Source organism: Misgurnus anguillicaudatus, unplaced genomic scaffold (genome assembly GCF_027580225.2).
Source record: "Misgurnus anguillicaudatus unplaced genomic scaffold, ASM2758022v2 HiC_scaffold_29, whole genome shotgun sequence".
Classification (NCBI taxonomy): domain Eukaryota; kingdom Metazoa; phylum Chordata; class Actinopteri; order Cypriniformes; family Cobitidae; genus Misgurnus; species Misgurnus anguillicaudatus.
In genome coordinates this window covers 607272-628128 of record NW_027395279.1, presented here as the reverse complement: position 1 = coordinate 628128, position 20857 = coordinate 607272, and the positions used below count along the sequence as shown (strand labels likewise).

Below are 20857 nucleotides of genomic sequence, written 5' to 3'. Positions count from 1 at the left end.
CCAGATGTGTCCACCTGCTTAAGCCAGTACATGTCCGGACCCGTCTGAAGTTTGCTAGAGAGCATTTGGATGATCCAGAAGAAGAGTGGGAGAATGTCATATGGTCAGATGAAACCAAAACATAACTTTTTGGTAGAAACTCAACTTCTTGTGTTTGGAGGAGAAAGATGCTGAGTTGCATCCAAAGAACTCCATACCTACTGTGAAGCATGGGGGTGGAAACCTCATGCTTTGGGGCTGTTTTTCTGCAAAGGGACCAGGACGACTGATCCGAGTTAAGGAAAGAATGAATGGGTCCATGTATCGTGAGATTTTGACTCAAAACCTCCTTTCGTCAGCAAGGGCATTGAAGATGAAACGTGGCTGGATCTTTCAGTATGGCAGTGATCCCAAACATACCGCCCGGGCAAAGAAGGAGTGGTTTCGTAAGAATAATTTCAAGGTCCTGGAGTGGCCTAGCCAGTCTCCAGATCTCAATAATCTTTGGAGGGAGTTGAAAATCTGAGTTGCAGCGACAGCCCTAAAACATCACTGCTCTAGAGGAGATCTGCATGGAGGAATGGGCCAAACTACCAGCAACAGTGTGTAAAAACCTTGTGGAGACTTACAGAAAACGTTTGATCTCTGTCATTGCCAACAAAGGGTATATAACAAAGTATTGACATAAACTTTTGTTATTGACCAAATACTTATTTTTCACCACAATTTACAAATAAATTCTTAAAAAAATCAGACAATGTGATTTTCTGGATTTTTTTTCTCACTTTGTCTCTCATAGTTGACGTGTACCTTTGACAAAAATTACAGGCCTCTCTCATCTTTTTAAGTGTGAGAACTTGAACAATTGGTAGCTGACTAAATACTTTTTTGCCCCACTGTATGTGTTAGTGCAGAGTTTCAGTTTCACTCGCTCCGTATCCGACAAAACGATCCACTCGCTCTGTGTCCGTGAGACAAAACAATTCACGTACTCCGTTTCCTGATTAAATATCTTCTTTTAATCCTGTGTATCATTTAAATCCAACAGAAAACATATACAAACAATATATGACCAAAGAGCGCACTACCGCCGCAAGGTTCACAAGCTGTGTTCCAATTCCATGGCCGCGCCCTGCCAAGCATGCGACTTAAAAAATTGAGCACTCGGTCTTTCAAGGTGGAAGCCTCAGAAGTTCGCGAAGAGAACTGAAAAGAGACGGTCTAACCTTCGGAGGACCCATCATTTGCATCAGCTGCTGCACGTGCACACCGCACCTGTCAGCAGGACACATCAGAGAGGTTTCTGGCTTATTAAAATAAATATGGAATCAGAAAAATTATAATTTATTTTAGAAAATATGACATGTTGACACAATTGTCTCCAAATTCTTAAAGAGACAATACACAATTTTAACACACTAGGCCTATATATTTTCAATGTAAACACACAGAATATTTGTCTAAATGATATACATAATAAAACTAAGCTTACATATTAAGATAATGTCTAACAAAAATATTCAACGGCTGAATCTAAAGCAAAATAGATTCCTACAGTATGTGATATATTAGAGTCTTACGTTTAAAATAACCCATCCATATCATTTTATTGTTTGACTGTTTAGTACTGTTCATATTTACATTTAAAAAGCAGACATAAAAGTAACTTATAAGTTACTTTCCCTAGTAACTAATTACTTTTGATATACAGTAACTGGTAAAGTAACTCAATTACTTTTAAAAGAAGTAACTAGTAACTGTAACTAATTTCTAATTTTCAGTAACTTGCCCAACACTGGTTGTGACCTAGATGAGGAACAGATCACATTTTATGGCAAATCACAGTAGAAAACCAGTTTATTCCTAGGGGTTCACATACCTTTTTTCCACTGTATATATTTTGTCCAGCTGATTACTATCAATATCTATAATGTTTTAAACCACTAAATCGTGAAGAATTGCCATTGTAAACAGTGACACGGGGCAGTGCAGTCTCCTGTCAATGGCGTTAATATCCATGTGACCCTTTGTTACCGCCTTTACTGATGTAAAAAACACATGACAACAGTGTCGTGTACAAATGCGGAAGTATGCGTTAACGCCTGTCGGGCTACGCACTTGTTTATGGACTAAAATTACTCTTTACCGTCTGTCGCTGGTTGTGTCAACAAAGACAGCTCCCGTAAGCGTACGAGCCAACCAAATGATCCAAGAAGAGTTTGGGATCAATATCAGTGTTGCATTATCTGGATAGAGAGAGCTACGCGACAGCATTTAACTAGAAATAGATGCTGATCTTGCTTGTGTTTTATGCTTGGAGTGAGTTGTTTTGATTCGTAACCGTTCAAAAATCTAACAAATTAGCCCACAACGGGAAAGATGTCGGAACAACAAAAGGAAGAGAGAAAGAAAGGTCACTGCATCCCTTTTCAGAGGTTGAATCACCAACATTTAGGTTAGTTAAGGAAAAACTATAGAGCTAAGCTAATTGATACTGAGCTAGGGTGCGTTTCCCAAAAGCATAGTTGCTAACCTGTTAGCAACTTAGTTGGTTGGCAATGGGAAACTGTATTGCAACCAACAAGGTTGCTAACTTAGTTAACCCTAACCAGTGTTTCCCCTACCATTATATATTAAATTTCTTAGAAGACCTCTGAGTTCGGCGGAAAACAGTAAATAATTGCTCTGTAATTTTTATGGCAAAATCAAATAATTTAATAAAAACCAAAGTGAAGATGATAGTTCACGGATATGAACATCAACGCATTCATGAATTTTCTCACAGAAGTTTAAGATCCTACAGTATAGGCTACATTAAAATATTGAACGTAGATATAAAAATGAACACAGAAGTTTAGCAAAGTTTAGCACTAAAGCACAAGCAAACATGCTGAAAGAGGAACTGACGGTTACTAACATTCAGTGTTGGGTGTAACGCGTTACAAAGTAACGCGTTACTGTAATAATATTACTTTTTTCAGTAACTAGTAGTGTAACGCATTACCCGTCTGAAAATGGTAATATTATTACAGTTTTCCCGAGCTAGTTACTTGCGTTACATTCGCCAGTAGCACCTTCATCACACAAAGGCACACAACACAGAGAACAAAAGGGAAGTGGAGGAGGGCGTGAATGGAACAGTGATTGGTCTAAGTTTGGCATGAGGTATCATTTACCATCACCGATTGGTCGACACCCGGCAGCCGGCAGCAGAGCGGCACACTCAAAGACAGATCGGGAAAATGGAAGCGTCAACAACGGCAAGCTTTTTTTCAGAGGAAGGTTCGCTAGTTTCGACGGGAGGAGATTCAGTCATTATTTTATTATGTTCAACGGAAGGAAAATAACTTGACGGTGAAGTGCACACTCTTTAATGTTTCTCCGAACGCTGTGCCCCACGTCCGGTAGCGGGTAAGGAAGCCAGCAGTAATTTTTATGTTGTATTAAAATGTGGTGTATTTACGGTGGGTTTTCTCGCCGTGGAGACCTTGATGAATGTGAGGTTATGCCACGGTCTCCCGGCGCTCATTTCATTGTTTGTTTGTATGTAAACAGGGGTTGCATGCAGGTTGTTTATCCCATCAATTTTGTATATCAATTTTACCGTAATTGACGAAGGCTGTGTCTTTAGCTTGAGTGATTTTAATGATATTTATTGAATTGATTGTGTATTTATTACTTTGCGGTGTTAAATTGATATATTTATATGTTTGGGTGTTGGATGAATTTGCTGTGCATTGCTGTGTATAGTGCAGGGGCGGACTGGCCATCTGGCAGACCGGGCAGTTTCCCGGTGGGCCGACGTACTTTTTGGGCCGATCCATCTCATACTATTTTTGTCTGAGCAGCCCAGTTAGCGTCTTTTTTTTCCTAGACAGACCGGCCCACTGACATTTAAGCAGCAGCCCATTGGTTATTTTTTTTAAACGACATTAAGCTGGCCCAATGACGGACCAGCCCAGTCATCGTCCTTTTTTTTACCCTAAATAGACCGGCCCACTCACATTTAAGCAGCAGCCAATTGGCTATTTTTTTTAATGACATAAAGCTGGCCCAATCACCGCTTTGGTCTCTGTGCAAGCGAGCGTGCAACGTCGGTCAGTTCACGTGTCAAAATAGAGAGAGAGAGATGGAGAAAAAACTCAAGGGAGGTGCAGAAAAACTGCGCGACAAAAAGAAACAGACTCTTCAGGCAGACAATGGAAAATAACACAACTGTTTTCTTCAAATCGCGTCGCTGGTGATGATGATGATGATGATGGTGGTGCGTGGCACTGGCAGCACCAGCACGCAAAATATTGTGAGGAGAAGGGAGAGAGAGACGAGGGAGAAGTGAGTTGCGGTAAGCAGAACTGCTTTCAAAACACAAGTTTAGATAGATACCCCTTGATAAAACCAAGTCAAAAACACACAATTATGGTGATAAAGCTGCAACAAAATAATTGCACTCTTTGCTCTGTGACTACAACCCAGACGAACTGGGGACTTCAATACTATTACGTCCGTTGCATTCTCTTCTCCTATTTTCTTACCATTTTCGCGTCGGTTTAGGGTTAGATTTACATAATGACATCCCTACCCAAACCTAACTCTAACCCCAACGCCAGGTGACAACTGTTTCTAACCCCAACGCCAGGTGACAACTGTTTAATTTCGCGTACACTGTTTAATTTCGCGTACACGGTTTAATTTTGCGTAATCTAACCCTAAACCGATGCGAAAATGGTAAGAAAATAGGAGAAGAGAATGCAACGGACGTAATAGTATTGAAGTCCCCAGTTCGTCAAAAAATGACGCGAAAGGTATTCCGCGTCACATATTGACGAATGGTCAAGTGTCGTCAAATATTGACGACATGGGGTGAGACTGTGTTCGTGACTACGAGAGTGTATCTGATTCGTAGATTTTTCGTTGATTGTCTGTTTCAAAACGTGTCATTTCTCTTCAAGCAAAATCAAACAATCCAGGACATCTGCTTACAGACAAAATATATGTTTATTGTATATAACAACACAATTGACAGATAATGTTAAAAAGCTCTATTACTGTAATCACACAAGTTTAGTTCAGTGAATGTAGTAGTGAATACTTTCCTGTAAGTACTGCAAGTAATAATCAGTTTTTAATATTACTGTAAGCAGCACTTGTATTTTGTTAAAAGTCAGCAATTCAATGGCAAATTTTGCCAATTGCACCATCTCTGGTGTCCTGTTCTTCATCATAGGGTACTCTTCATCTGCCTCTCAGACTGTTTACAATCCACACAATTGGTAAAGAATACCATTAGAAAAAAGCGTGTACAATTTTGAGTTGTTGTGTTTGCTTGATGACAACTGAGTTGTAGTTGTGTTCATCTTTAGCAGCCTGCCTGTGTTTAGCATTTATAAAACAAGTTCATTGCAGTGTAAAATGTGTGTTTTACTCAGAAGTTTGTTTAGAGTTTAGCCAAAATAGTGCATGACAAATGTGTTTAGGCCACTATGAATTTGGTTCAGAGATTGGGGTTTAGTGTTTTAGCAATTCAGAAAAACTGTAATCAACATATAATATGACAGTTAATCAGATAGGAATATTTTTGTTGTGTTCATTATTTATTATAGGCTACGGTGTGTAGTGAATAGTGTTTTTAGGACCTAACAAAAATGTTTACAAATGTTTGAAGGATGAAGCTTGTTTAAGGATTCATGTGGATTATACAGTTTTACTGCATTAATAAATAACACGTTCTAGAAGTGTTTGTTGTGTCAACTCTCACTCTTTTCTACCTGCTATTAATTGGGCTTAGTGCTTTTATGGAATTGGAGTTGCTATTGCTTAAAGGCGTGCAAAGATGGGTGGTATTTGTAAATATATGTAGTGTGGGCCGGTTTGGGCCAAAATGCCAGGGCCGAATTTTTGTCCCAGTCCAGCCCTGGTATAGTGGGTGGGTAAATAATGTGCACTAACATCATGGTATCCCCCTGCTAAGAATACAGAACTCTTGGAAGTCTTAATCAGGAAATAATTTATTGTGAACCGTCATTATTTTATCAGCTGTCCATTTAAAGGTGTCCATCTAAAAATAATTGCAACCTGTTGTCATCCCTGTATTTTGAATGAGTAAATTGTTATCAAATTTAATCTAATAAAATTGTAACTTTTTATTGATTTGGGAGTTTTGTGTTTGGATGTTTTCTTGGCCGTGGCTTGCCCAAATAAACATTCTTGCCCAGAAAAAAAATGTAACTAGTAATATAACTAGTAATATAACTAGTTACTTGCTCCAGGGAGTAATAAAGTAAAGTAAGGCATTACTATTTTTGAGAGTAATATGTAATAAGTAATATATTACTTTTTTGAGTAACTAACCCCAACACTGCTAACATTATATGCCGTATACCCACTAGAAAAGGTCACGGAAACTACACTACTGCTTTAAACAAAGAACTCCATTAACATAATGAACACAGTCAGGGGCACGTTTAAGCTCAAATTGCTCCGCAACGTTTTGCTCAGTTTTCAGGTTGAATGACATATTTCCTGTAAATGATGTGCAACATGTTTGAGATATGTTTTCTCTTGTTTGGTGGGTGTGTCAAAAATGCCAGCCCAATTAGCAACAACATGATACAAGGTATTATAAAGACAACTTGCACAATGAGTGTGCGAGTAGTGAGGGTTAATTATTTGCACGAGTAAGTTAATGCAGAGCCGGTTCTAGATATTTGGAGGCCTAAGGCAAAATTTATGTTGGAGCCCCCTCACACCCCTCTAATTTTCAGAATAATGAGAGAAAGTGTCATAAAGTGCTTTTCATACCCTGTAAAAAAATATTTAAGCACTGCCAGTTATTAAACATGTTTTCACCTTTACTTTTATTTTTTAATTTAGTTAACAGATGGATTAAATGTTAAAATTTAGCAAAACCATATGTGTTTGAAGGCAGGTAAATTTTGATGTTGAAAGGAAAAATGTATGTGAAAGCTGCTTTCAATGTCACTTAAAGTCAGTCAACTGCAAAGTTTTGAATGTTGTTCATCATATAGGCTAGGCTAATTTGACTTCTCGCGCTGCAAGAACCGATAGCCGAATGATGCCAAAGTACCGCAAGAGCGTTTCGAGAAATGATTCAGAGGAATCTGCCTATCAGTTGTTCTTGTGGTACCTTGATGTCATCCGCTTGCGATTCTTGCGGCGCCACATAAAGACAAAATCACCTTATAACTTTGTCTATTGCTGTCAGTAGCCTAGCACATATGGATTTAGCTGTTATGGAAGCTCCGCTCCAAACCTGAGGCCCTAGGCATTTGCCTACTCTGCCTATAGGTAGTACAGGCCCTGAGTTAATGCAAAGATGCAAATTTGCGTGGGGTACTGTGAATGACGCAAACGCAGGCTTATCGCCTCAAACGCATCTTTCGCGCAAGTTGAATTTTTTTTTTAACTCAAGTGGAGAACGCACATGACGCAAAGATAAATTCCACAAGTTATCTAGAGCGATGAACAAGATATGAATATATGATGTACTGTGTACACAGCATAAAGTGATTTTGCACTTTACATTCTAATGAAGGCTACTGTACTGCAGTACTGTTAAGTTTATTAACTAATCAATTTAATTATAGGTATATTTATTTTAAATAGCCAAAAAACCGAGGTATGTATTAATCCGTGGATTAACTGTACTGTTCCATTTCCTAATCGCTTCATCTTGCGGAAGTTTCTGAAAGAGTGTACACACCAGATCTGAGATTGTGAATTGACATGATATCTGCTTTTGCATCTTTTTTTAATATAAATCAATTGTTTGACCTTGATGCACTTGGAATATTTTTCTTTTTTTTTTAAGAAAAAAAAATTGGTGATCGTTTTGTATACTGTGTTTTATATCATATATTAAATAAATAGGTACATTATTTGCTTAAATTGCCTGAATAGTGTAATGTGTATTAAAAATACAATTAATCTTGGAGGTTTAAATTAAAAATCATTGCAAAATTAAACCCAATGGTACACCAATATATTAAGTTTCTCTGTCTCTTGTTGAGGTGCCAATTTAGTAAACACATCTTAGTTTGTTTATCCATTCCCACAAATGTGACAAAACAATCATATTGGTTATAGGATAAATTGTGAAAATAATCCATCACTACAGTTTTGAATTTCACCTAATAAATACAGTAAAACACAAAGTAACTAAAAAAAACAGAATAGACAAAGAAATAAAGCCAAACCTGAGTGTGGAAGTCTGTGTGTGTGGGTTGTTTGTCGATTTCCTGAATTTGTTTCCCGTTCTCTGCAGTCCTTTTTATACACACCTGTAAACAATGTGTGTGAGTTGTCTATCTAATTAATTTGTTTTTGTTCTCTGCTGTCCTTTTATACACACCTGTAAACAATGTATGTGTTCTCTGAAGGCACATGACATACAGGAACAACCAAATGCATGCTAAATTTTAGGCTGGATTGTATGTATATGCTAAAAGTTGTTGTAACTTTTGTTTTAATGCTTATATAAGTAAATTTTAATAACTCTTATTATTAATATCCTTTATTTACATTCTATTATCACATTATATTAACCATATCCCTCTTTATTGTCATAGAAAGATACATAAACAAGCACAAAGGCATCAAAGCACCATGGAGTCTTGTGGGTGCACTTACTGGATGTTATTTTTAACCACAACAAAGAATGTACTTTTAGAAAGAAGTTTGTTTGTGCTCTGAGATACAGTATTGTGACAATATGTATAAAAAATTTAAAGTGCTCACATCCTACCTTCTGGCAGGTGCTGAACAAGAAGAGAACTACTAAAGTGAAACAAAAAAACATAATGTGACAACCCATAGTTTATGTACTAGTAAATGCTGGAACTTAAACCCAAGTAAATATGGTTCCTCATTCTACACCCTAACAACTGATATTAACTGTTGTTGTGTGTGCTTTTGTTGCTACAATCATGTGTGTATGGTCTGTTTTTTCTCAGTATAGATTTGCTGTATAGTGCTTATATTTGTAAATGTGCACTGCATGGATACATGAAAACATCAACAAATCCCTTGCACATACCGTTTGTATTGTATTCAGTGTAAAACTTAATCCAACTGGTAATTACCAAGGTATACTGAAAGCCTTGATTATCTGGTTTAGGTGTGTGTTTTGCGTATGTCTGTGTCACGAAGACTGCACCCAGAGTCTTTATAAATAATTATTGTAATTAATTTAATTTCATTTGTCTTCTTTAGTTCCTTACTGGCTGAGGTGGAACACGAGGCTATAAAGGTGAAGGAGGCGGATCTTTTGGGTCTCTGCCAGCCGCGCGCCATTCGCACAGCCACATGCGTTTACTTTTCTGTTTTTGTTTGTAGCGGGGAGTCCTAGTTTGGTTATTTAGTTTCTGTTTTCGTCTTATGTTTTAGGACTCCCCATCTCGTTCTTTCTTCTGTTATTATTGTGAGTATGTTTAAATAAATAGTTAATTTGAAATACACTAGCTGTTGTTCTTCTATTATGTTACGTGACCCATGATTCGTAGACAATTATGATAGGGACCGTAACATAATTGGGGGCTCGTCCGAGATCAAAGCCGAATTAAAGTTAAATTAAAGTTAGATTCATGATTTGAGTCAATTGGTATGCAGTTTATTTACGAGCTCACTCGTCTCTTGCTGTTGTATTAAATAACTTTATTCATTCATAGTTGTATATGATTTTTTTTATTGGATTGAATGTTTTTTGTGTGTTTTTTGCTACTTTCTTTGTTCTATGTTTGCAGTTCTTAAGTGCCGCAACGGTAGTGACGTAATTGCCAAAAGGGGTTTTCCCGTGCGTAACTTGGTGATATATTGTAAGCGGAAATATGTAAACGGAAATATGCGGGTTTGGACACGGTTGTTTTATGCTGTTCTTTTAACGTATTCTTATATTTTGGACATGCTTTAGTCGTCATTCTGCAAAATGTGACGGGCACATTAATCAGTTAACACAGGTTTTAAAACGGTTAATCTGGCTAAATATCAGTGCATTCTACTAGCCGTTAATTGCAGTGGTTCTTGGGAATGGCGGGATATTACAGCAGCTTTTGTATACATTTTTCATTTGTGGCTGTCACCAGAATGCCAGTATGCCTCTGAGTCTCTTAAAGCCCTCCTGATGCACGCACCTAGATGGGCCTGATGGTGTCGAGCATCCTGTTTCTTTTTTTCTAAAAAGTTTCAAAAGTATCAAAAGTCGTATTCAACAATTGAGAAGGAGGCGCTTGAGTTAACCATGGCCCTTAATAATTTTAGGTTTATATTAATTCCTTCTCTCATCGTCACCGTTTATACAGACCACAATCCTTAATTTTATCCATCAAATGCGCAATTCCAATCAGCGACTAATGAGGTAGGCTTTGTTTGTCAAAGCATTTAATTTGTAGATAAAACATGTGGCCGGTAAGAATAATGTATTGGCAGATGCATTTTCGCATGCTGTTACATGCTGTTACCAGTGGCGCCCCCAGGATTGTTTTCATGGGGGGGCACAAAGGGGCCAGTACAAATCTTAGGGTGGCACAATTAAAAAAATTATTATGCCTGAATTTAATGGTCAACAGTTTTCCTTTGCTTTTAATGCTACTTGTATAGTTATTGTTATTTATTACTAGTATATGATTTACTAGAGACAAATAAAAATTGCAAATAATTGAAAGATCAGATGGTGGAATAGTATTAATCTATCAAAGATGAGTATCGACCGATCATCGTTTGATTTGTGTATTTAAAATACATTATTTTATTAAACTATACAATGAGTTATATCCAGTGTTATCCAGTTAACATACTGTAATTAAATGAGTGACATACTTTAGTCCTTAACACGTTTCTAGTCTTCTATAAAGTTTTCTCGACATGGGCACCAATCTTACCTCTCTCTCTGTCTCTCTCTCTGTCTCTCTCTCTCACAAACACACACACACACATACACATACACACAAAGACGCGTTTGAAGGGAAAAGCGCGTGTTTTCGGCAATGGCGCAGCCCACTTCGCGTCATTGGCATTTTGCCTCGCCCCTTGCGAGGACGCGTCTGTCTGATTGCGTCTTTGCATTGACTTTGTATGTAATCTACTCGCGCAAATCGTTGAACTTGCGTTTGGTGAGTATGCCCCATAATGAATGGAAACACATTATTCCCTTCGCGGCACCGCAGGCAGCGAGTGCACATGCACAAGTGCAGCGGGTACACTGGCAAGAGTAGAGCGAGACCTTCAGCCTATGTGCCGGGCTTTTTTAAGGGGGCACAGTGTGCACAGCTCACAGAAATGTGGCCATACACAGACATCAAACGAAATATTATAGATTCTTCAGTCTTTTCTATGGCACTTACATTTTTAACAAGCTGAGCGCCCCAGCCTTCATGCAAAAACCTCCAAAACAAAAGTGTTGACTAACTTTTAGATCAAATACTATTCAATCGGATTAATGACATATTGGCATCATATTTACATCTGAAACGGCATGTTTTGTTTATTTACGTTTTGTTTAATGACTTCTAATTGTGTCATTAATGCATTTTGCAAAACAACTGCATTATCCTATGAAATTAATGTAATTTTTAAATCCATAAAGTACATAAACAACGAAAATGACATAAGCTATAGCCACGTGATTGATTGTAATGTTCAATAACGATTTAAAACAATATGTTTAGATAAAATTATTAGAGTAACGGACTTTTGCATTAAATGTTACCTCGTATGTGAGCATGTGTGATTCTGCGCCCCCGTGAACTCTGGCGAACTTTGGCGTTGTGCCAAGAAGATAAATCTAGAAATCTCTACTAATATAACGTCCAGACGGTCACATTTTAAACTATACATTTTCTACACAGAGGAGGTTAACTGCACATTACCGTCCTGGGGTTTGGAAATGTTGTGGGCGTTTCTTAGACGTTTTAATTCCTCAGATAGCCAAATGCAACAGCAAAGCTTGTGAGCGCGCTCCGACGCTGATGACGCCAGAATAAAGAAATTTAACAGGATCAAAGCGGCGAAAATGACAAGTGAAAGTGACAAGGATGCAGCACAGAATTGATAATATTGCGCATATTAAACAGATTAAAAGACAAGCAACAGATTAATGGATGCTTCTTTGATTTTGAGGTTGCATGCAAAATCCAGTTGGCTTAAAAACCGAGGGTCAGTTTGAATGGGCATGACGTCTCTGGTGCCGGGGTTTAGCCCCGGATGGCCCCAGCCCAATTTAAATCCTGACAGTGATTATCTAAGTTGAAACAATATGCTTTATATAACGTAGAATTAACTGAGTTTTACTTACTAGTTTGTGAGTTTCTTCTGTAATGCATGCAATGGCTGAACAGGAGCGAACAGGACGTCACGTGTACGTCACATGGATGGTAGTGCGGCTGCGCGTAATCGCGGGTAAAGGAGAGGGGAGGGGTTAAGGTTGTATTCTATTTATCACATTATACAAATGTATTTTATTTTTTTACATAGTGCTTTTAGTGTACATTTTAATGAATACATATTATTACTATTATTTCAATCTAAAAAAAAAAAATTTTTTTTTTAAATCTCATTCTGTTTGGGGGGGCCACTGGGGGGGCCAGTGACTTTTATGGGGGGGCCGCGGCCCCCCCTGGCCCCCCCTTGGGGGCGCCACATGCTGTTACATGCTGGAATTTTTTGGGCACACCATTCACCATCTGGAGGTGGGGTGTTATGTGTGTGTTTCACGAACACTCTGTCCAGAGTCTTTAAATAATTGTTGTTATTAATTTAATAAAAAATTCTTTCTTTAGTTCCTTACTGGCTGAGGTGGAACACGAGACTATAAAGGTAAAGAAGGCGGATCTTCTGGGTCTCTGCCAGCTGCGTGCCATTCGCACAGCCACATGCGTTTACTTTTTTGCACGTACATTCATACAAACATGCGTGCATGCACCTGGGCCTTATAAAGACTGCGTATGGACAGATTTGATCATAGACTGTGCATCCTAAGCAACATTCACACTTTGATGTGGAAAATGATCAGCACCACGTCAGGGTCTTTTATATGTCAATGACATTAATTAGGCATCATTTAAATGAAACTGTTTAGCTGCGCACAATTCCAATACACGGATTTCCTGTTTACTAACATAACAGGGTGCGAGCGCATACTGGAGGCAAAAAAGCCCGATTGGTGAGCTGGTCCACTACTGCAACAACCTTAATTTCTGAAGGGTTCTTTATTGTTTGTATATAAATAAAACTTGAATTTAGTTGGATCTGTTTTTCTGTCTTTATTTTTGCAGTGTTACTGTGATACATGTATGAATTATCATGTTAGGCTAGTAACGTAATAGCCGAATCTACTGGTATGTTAAAGATCAGCACCCAGGACTGGCTCTGTTGGTACAATTAACCACACAACAACTCCTTGGCATTTTGACTTACAGACACCGCTACTAGACCTATAACACAAGGCACGTCTCTTCTGTCTGCCTCTCAGTTGCATGCGCAAGCAGTGATGACGTTGCCGAGAAATCCATGTATAGTATCCAACTGCAGCCCGCAGCGCCCACAATTTAGACCACACAATTCATTTTTTACAGCTTGATTTGTGAATTTTTTCACAGTACAGTTCATCACCGTCAAGTCATGTTAAGCCGTTTAATGCGGAAGATGGCAAATACACTTTATTTTTACAATTAACGACCATTTTAACTCTTTCCCCGCCATTGACGAGATATCTCGTCAATTAAGAAAAAACGCTTCCCCGCCAATGACGAGATTTTCCGTCTTTTTCGCAATACCGCTATTATCCACTAGGTGGCGCACTTCCGCAACGTTTTAAACCCGGAAGTATTGCCCTATGGCAAGCAGCTGCATGTCCGTGTCTGTTTTAAAGATCGCTCTGAATGGGATCTCTATGAAAAGTCCGTCACAAAAATGGAATTATCTCTGCTTTTTGCTCAAAATGTGGTGTTTTTGCAGAAACCTACCCATATTCAAAAGCTGATTACAAAAGAACCACTTAAGGTAGAAAGAAACATTTTTTTGTTTGAAAGCAGAGGGTCTGTTCTTTCATATGGTATATTGTATGTATATATGTTCAAACATTTTCTGGGAGGCATTAAACTTTGGTGAAAATCATGAAAAACGCTGGCGCTGGCTGGCAACTTTTTTAAAAAATGCTGGCGGTGAAAGAGTTAAAGAACACGCAGTCAGAAATCATGTCAATTCACTTGTTTTAGAGATATCATCATTATTGTGCTGTATAAAGTTTTCACAAATAGTACTGAAGTGTATATAATATTTAAAGTGCAATTTGACTTGTGTGATTTACCGCATTACACAACAAAGTAACAATTCAGTTGTAAAATAGTGTCTATTACAAGCAAATTCGTTTGTGAAAGTGAATTGACATGAATTCTGACTGTGTGTCTTTCGCATTAAACAGCTTAACCTGACTTGACGGTGAAAAACTGTACTGTGAAAAAAATTCACAAATCAAGCTGGACAAAATGAAGGTAGTTTCACTTTTGTAGGTGTTCAGCTTTGGGAGGTATACACGCTTTAACGTAAAAGGGGAATAAATAATAATAAAATGTGAATATGTGGCATTGGGACCAACATCACATGAATTCACAAATCAAAATGAATAAAATGTGATCACATCAATCTCCAAAATTCTCCAACCACGCCAGAAAAGATCGCTAGATTTGTCCTAGTTGTTTTTTTTTTAGGTAAAGTCGCTAAAGGGGTCTAGAAAGTTGGTAAATCCAGTGACAAAGTTAACAACACTGCTCTTTTTTTACACTGTTTATGCTCAAACTGACTGTGCGTGTGCTTGTGTATGAACTCCTGGCTAGCGATGGAAATTAAGCCAATCATCATCAGCTATGTGGTTGTCCCATCCCCAACACACACACACACTTGTCTGGCTGAGAGAGAGAGCCTACTCTGGTGAAAATCACTTCAGTAAGATCAATTATATTAACGCGCAGCATTTTATTGTCAGTACCGGTAACAAGGTTATAACGGGGGAAAACAAAATTTATTTGATTACCCGTTACTGAAAAAATAACGCTGTTAGTAACGCAGATTACTTATAATGCCTTTATTCCCATCCCTGCACTTACATGCTTTTCAAATATGATCTTAAGATCAAATTTAGAACCCAGAACACCTCCCCATTCTGGTTAGGAAGGTGACCAGGCAAGAGTGCAAAGATAGGGTGGTGAGGGGATGCTGAAACTATCGAGGGACCTGAGTGAGTTAGTGCCAGTCTATACAAGTTTCCATTGATGCTGATCAGGTGGACACCTGATTGCTGATTGTTGACAGCTGGTCATAATTACAAGGTGATTAGGTAAATTAATTAAACATGATCCTCCCAAACTTTGTTTATAAAGCATAATTTCACAAGTTCACACTTATAAAAAAATGGTCATATAGAATGCAATGCATATTTTGCATGCTGTACGAGGAGAGGGCCCCCGAGCTTGTTATTGCGCTGAGCCCGAATCGCTTCCTGGTGAGGAGAGGGCTTTGGCCTTAACTTTAGGCCCGAACCCAGAACACTTCCCAAAAGATTGCAAAATTAGCATCGGACAGCAGCCGGGAACTGTGTAGGTCCCCACACAAAATTGCGGGACGTGAAGTGCGAGGTAAACGGGCCCCTGCGGGAGCATAGAAAAAGTCACTGCTGTGGCAGTGGAGAATTGTAAAAAATAGGGTTCCTGCAAAAGCAGAGAAAACATCACCGTTGTGGCAGAGGAGAAGCAGAGCTCCTGCGGGACCAGGGAAGACATCACTGCTGCAGCAGTGGAGAAATTGTGGAAAGCAGGGCTCCTGCGGGAGCAGAGAAAACATCACTGTTATGGCAGTGGAGAATTTGTGGAGAGCAGGGCTCCCACGGGAGCAAAGGAAAAGTATCACTGCGGCGGTTGAGAAACAGGGCTCCTGTGGGAACAGAGATTGTGAAAAGCAGGGCTCCTGCGGGAGTAGAGAAAATAACACTGCCTTGGCAGAGGAGATTGTGAAAAGCAGGGCTTCTGTGGGAGCAGAGTTAATAGTACCGCTGCAGCGGATGAGAAACAGACTGCTGCAGGAGCAGAAATTGTGAAAAGCAGGGCTCCTGCGAGAGCAGAGGAAATGACATTGCTGTGGCAGTGGAGATGGTGAAAAACAGGGCTTCTGTGGGAGCAGAGAAAACAGTACCGCTGCGGCGGTGAAGAGACGAGGCTCCTGCGGGAGCAGAGAATGGTCACTGCTGCAGCAGTGGATAGAGTCTTATAGTTGTGTTGTCTGTGTGCTGGTGGGATGAGCTGATGAGGGTTCGCTGGGCTTCTCTGATGTGGGAGAAGTTTGATTGAATATTTTAAATTCATCCCTGTTTGGATCCTTAGGAATAAATGGGGTTTGGCTAAATGCACACACATTCATGAGGCGCTGTACAAAGATTTAAAGTGCATGCAATGAAAAAAGTTAGGTATGTATTAATTGGTCCAAGTTGAGGTAAGAACATAGTAAAATATTGAAAAACTGTGTTTTTTTCCTTTAAGGTGTTTTTCGAACCAGAATTGTGTAACTGTGCGGTTGGAGTCGTATGTAAAGAGTGGGTCTGACGTAGATCTATCCTGGAAGTTTTTAAAATGTAGGTAGTCTAGGAGAGTCTGGTACAGTTGAATTGGTAGATGTAAATTAAATGGCCTTTCCTCATTTGGTCGTTATGCTTTGTTCTGATGAAATAACAAATTGTGTCGTTGTCCAGAAGTGATAGATCTGAAACTGTACGTTGGTTATATGGATTGAAGTTGGAGGTGATGGAGAGTTCTGAGCATCTGAGGTACAGAAAAAAGGCCAGAATGAACATTGCGTCGAGTGTGTGGGCATTGTTAATGGAGTGGTAACCTCAACGGATGGCGGAGATGCATTTGGTGAGTATTTCTAGGGTTATTGGCTGACTTGCATCGGGACGGGTAGGGTGAGTTCTTTGGATACCTTTAACTCTTTCCCCGCCAGCGTTTTTTTAAAAAAGTTTCCAGCCAGCGCCAGCGTTTTTCATGATTTTCACAAAAGTTTAATGCCTTCCAGAAAATGTTCTTCTTCAAATATATAAACATACAATATACCAAATGAAAGAACAGACCCTCTGCTTTCAAACAAAAAAAAAAAGTTTCATCCTACCTTCAGTAGTTCTTTTGTAATCAGCTTTTGAATATGGGTAGATTTCTGCAAAAATGAGCAAAAAGCAGAGATAATTCTATTTTTGTGATGGACTTTTCATAGAGATCCCATTCAGAGCAATCTTTAAAACAGACAAGGACATGCAGCTGCTTACTATAGGGCAATACTTCCGGTTTTAAAAAGTTGCGAAAGGACGCCACCTAGTGGATAATGGCGGTATTGCGGAAAGACGGAAATACTCGTCATTGGCGGGGAAACGTTTTCTCTTGATTGACGAGAAAGATAAGTTTATGGAAAATTTGATTCCGCTTAGGTGTATTTTGATGGAGCTGGCTTAGAGGTTTTTGTAGTGATTGAGGTAGTATATGAATGAGGTGATGGTGAGTATGGAAAGTCAGGGAAAATTAGGTAAGAAAAGTGGAAGGTCTTGAAGCACTTCCAAGTGGTTAGGTAGGTTTAAAGGGTTCTGGGGAGAGACACCAGATAGTTGTAGAAAAGATAGACCGTTTGATTGTTTAAGGAAGGTTATCCATAATTTTAGCTCATCGTGCCATGAGCTGTTAAGGTTGATATGGTCTTCGAGTGCGTAGACTGAAGACGCAAGAGAGAGGAGATGTGAAATGAAGGGGCGGTCCGGCGAGTAAATAAAGCAGCTCGTGTTTGGCTCAATTAGGTTTATCTGTGAGGGTGGATGCTACCAGAATTATCCTGTTGACTTTTTTGGGGGGGTAGTGAGGCTTGTAATTTAACTGTCCAAATTAATGCCCAGAAATTCAATGGTTGTGGCTTGGAACATGGTTTTATCCTGGGTGATAGGGATCCCTAATTCAGAAAAAACCCTTGGACTGTGAGGAGGTGGGTCACTGGGATGGCATCGGGAGGTGAGATGATTAAGAAATCATTAAGTAAGTGAACAATGTGAAGAATGCCGTGTTTGTTGAGAAGAATCCAGCAAAAAGCTTCTGATAAGCTTCTGATAACATGCTGAAAGTTAGGCAAATTAAATTTGTGCCAGCTTATGAAATAGATGCCATGAATCGGGGTGGATGGGCATCACTTTGAAAGCAGAGGTGATGTCGACCTTTCCCAGACCAGTGCCATACCCGAGGATTTTGATTAGGGTAATAGCTTGATCAATGGTGTGGTAATGAAGAGAAAATTCTTAGAAATAAGGCTCTTTATGCTCGGGAACATGGAATTATGCAGTGCAGAATTATGTTGTATCTTACCTGAGAATTTTCAGGTAGCCAGTAGCCAGTCAAGTTTTATTAAATATTAAAAGGCATGTGGGGGGGTTAAATACTAAAAAAAGGTCTCAGTCCTTTCGGGCTCTCAGAGCAAGGGGGGGGGGCATTAGGTGCACTGGGCTCTTGGCTCCGGGCGTACGGTGAGCATGCAGAAGGGCAACTGGGTCCTACTTGAGCATACAAGTGAGTATACAATACAATATGCTGGCTTTAGCTTTGGGCGTACGGCGAGTATACATAAGGGCAACTGGGTCTTTTACGTGGGCGTACGGGTGAGGGAAAAAAGGATCAGGAATCACAAGCGGCATATATGAGAAGGTGGTCATTCACTAGCACCAATACTTAATCTCTTCACAGGATTTCTGTCCAGCCTAAAGAGTGGTTACTGATAACATGGACACAGCACGACACTGAAAGTTCCAATTGTAAACACACAGCAAAGCAGGAGACTCACCCACTGCACTCCACAGACTCTTAGTGAAAATAAGGTCAATACCACATCGGGCCGAGGACTCGTCCTGGGATTCGTGGAAGCACTGATGCTACAAGTGACCAGATAAAAGCGTTGCCGCTACGATAATCCAACGTTCTCTCTCTCTAGTGGTTCCTGGCTCACCCACAACTCCTTCCCAGGGTGGGGCCTCTCATACACTGTGCCACAACTCATAAAAGGCTCACTGGTTGTTTCACACTCATAAGGACACGATGACACAATGGTGATTATTTGGGGTACTCACACGTTTGTTGACATGAGGTCTCTTCCTCATTCTTTCAGATACTGAATGGCAACACAGCTCACCATGCGATCTCTCTGTTAGGGCGACCTCATTCAGCTGTACTTCTGGTAAGTCTTACTGTTTACAATTCACAGCTCGTTACACATTTCCATAAGAATTTTCAGCGGTAGATAACAATAAGGGTATACTCAGCCCAGTCTCTGCACATGCCAAATCCTTGCTTTTCTTTGCCCAAACAACAATATCCGCAACACTTCTTCACTCATCCAAGCGCCTTGTCTCACCCGATGTATTGGCTAGAATAAAACTGCTCGTAATTGTCGTCTCTCTTCAGCCCTGTCCTCTTTCCGCTTCGCTTCCTCGTGATCGCCGGATCAACGGGGCCTTCCGACTCCTTCTTAGAAGGCTTACAGTCTATACGCCCTTGGTGTCACACACATCTGCGGCGTTCAGCGTTCTGGCGTTCGGCATTTGCCGTCCCACTCTTACTGCATCCCTGCGGCCGCCCAGCGCGAGCGGCTGAAACAAGACCACCCGGAAACGGCTCCTGAGACAACTCTGCTCCGCTGTTCCCCGGATGCCTCCTTTATACGCCTCCTCTTCTCTGAATTGATCAATCCACGATCACCATGCTCATCTGCACACCTGCGATCAATGAAACCCAGATTTCGTTTGCCCGGAGTTTCCGGAAGTAGCTCGTGTTTGGGGATTATGGTCCGGGCGGAACTAATCTCCATCACTTTTAGTTCCGCCTTTAAAAAGTCACTCCGTGACATAAATGTCTGAGTGCTGCCCTCTTGAGGTTGAACGATAGCTACTGCAGTTGAATTTTCCTTTTGGATGTTGTGGTACTACGTTCAAGCTCACCATGTCCCCTCTATCTCTGTTGGGGTCTGCCCACTTTTCTTGCATTTTTCAAATATTGCCAGTGGGTGGAGTCAGGCTCTGACCATGGGTTTATTTACTCTTTAATAAGCATATCAACTGTTTCTGGTTCGGCGAGTGCGGACTGGAGATTATTGCAAATTAAGCTCTGTGTGGGGAGGCGTTCCACACCAGGTTTTAAACCCTGTCTGTGCCCTGTCAATAAATAATTGGAAAAGTTAGTGTCGGATTGTTGAGACAAATCTGCAGACAGATGGGAAATATGTCTACTATTTTTATTTTGAGACCTTTTCATAGGTCAAATGATGCGAGCACGAGCGCCGCCACAATAATTACAGATGTGCATCTAACGGCAGTGTTGTTTTGTGCAATGTCCTGTGTTGAAGTTATTATAGACTTGGATAGTGAAATTGTAGGCGTGATTCTTTTTGGAGCTTGGGGAGTTGAAATTGGTGTTTGCCGGGTGTGGGACGTTGTTGGTTGATTTTGGTTCAGGTGAGTTTGGGCATGGGTTAATGAGAGGACAGGTTGTAGTGAAATGAGCGGATGATCTTCAGACTGCACTTGTGATGTTGTGACAACCTAAAAATACTCTGGTGTGGAGATCGGTGTCTTCAGTGCCCCAGTATGGGCATTGGTTCCATTGGGAAACATGGACGGCAGATTTTGCTGAAAAAAGCTTGTGTTATGTGTGGAAATGGGCGCCTCCATAAGATAGAGCGGGTACCACTATGATCACAAGGTAATTCCTGCCTTCTTTGGGGAAAGGCGGAGCAAATAATTTTGCTATAGTGGTTAAAAGCAATCAAAAACACAAAAAGAAAGTGCACATGAACGGTTATGTGG

General features: G+C 40.0%; 1 protein-coding gene across 1 annotated transcript in view; it reads right to left on the bottom strand.

The window, feature by feature from the left end:
* Nucleotides 1–8296, bottom strand: part of LOC129426233 (interferon-induced very large GTPase 1-like) — a 56685-nt gene extending 48389 nt beyond the window's left edge. The window contains exon 1 of the mRNA XM_073865052.1: nt 8193–8296. The gene's annotated coding sequence lies outside the window, so the exon portion shown is untranslated. The remainder of the gene's footprint in view (nt 1–8192) is intronic.
* Between the last annotated feature and the right edge of the window lie 12561 nt (nt 8297–20857).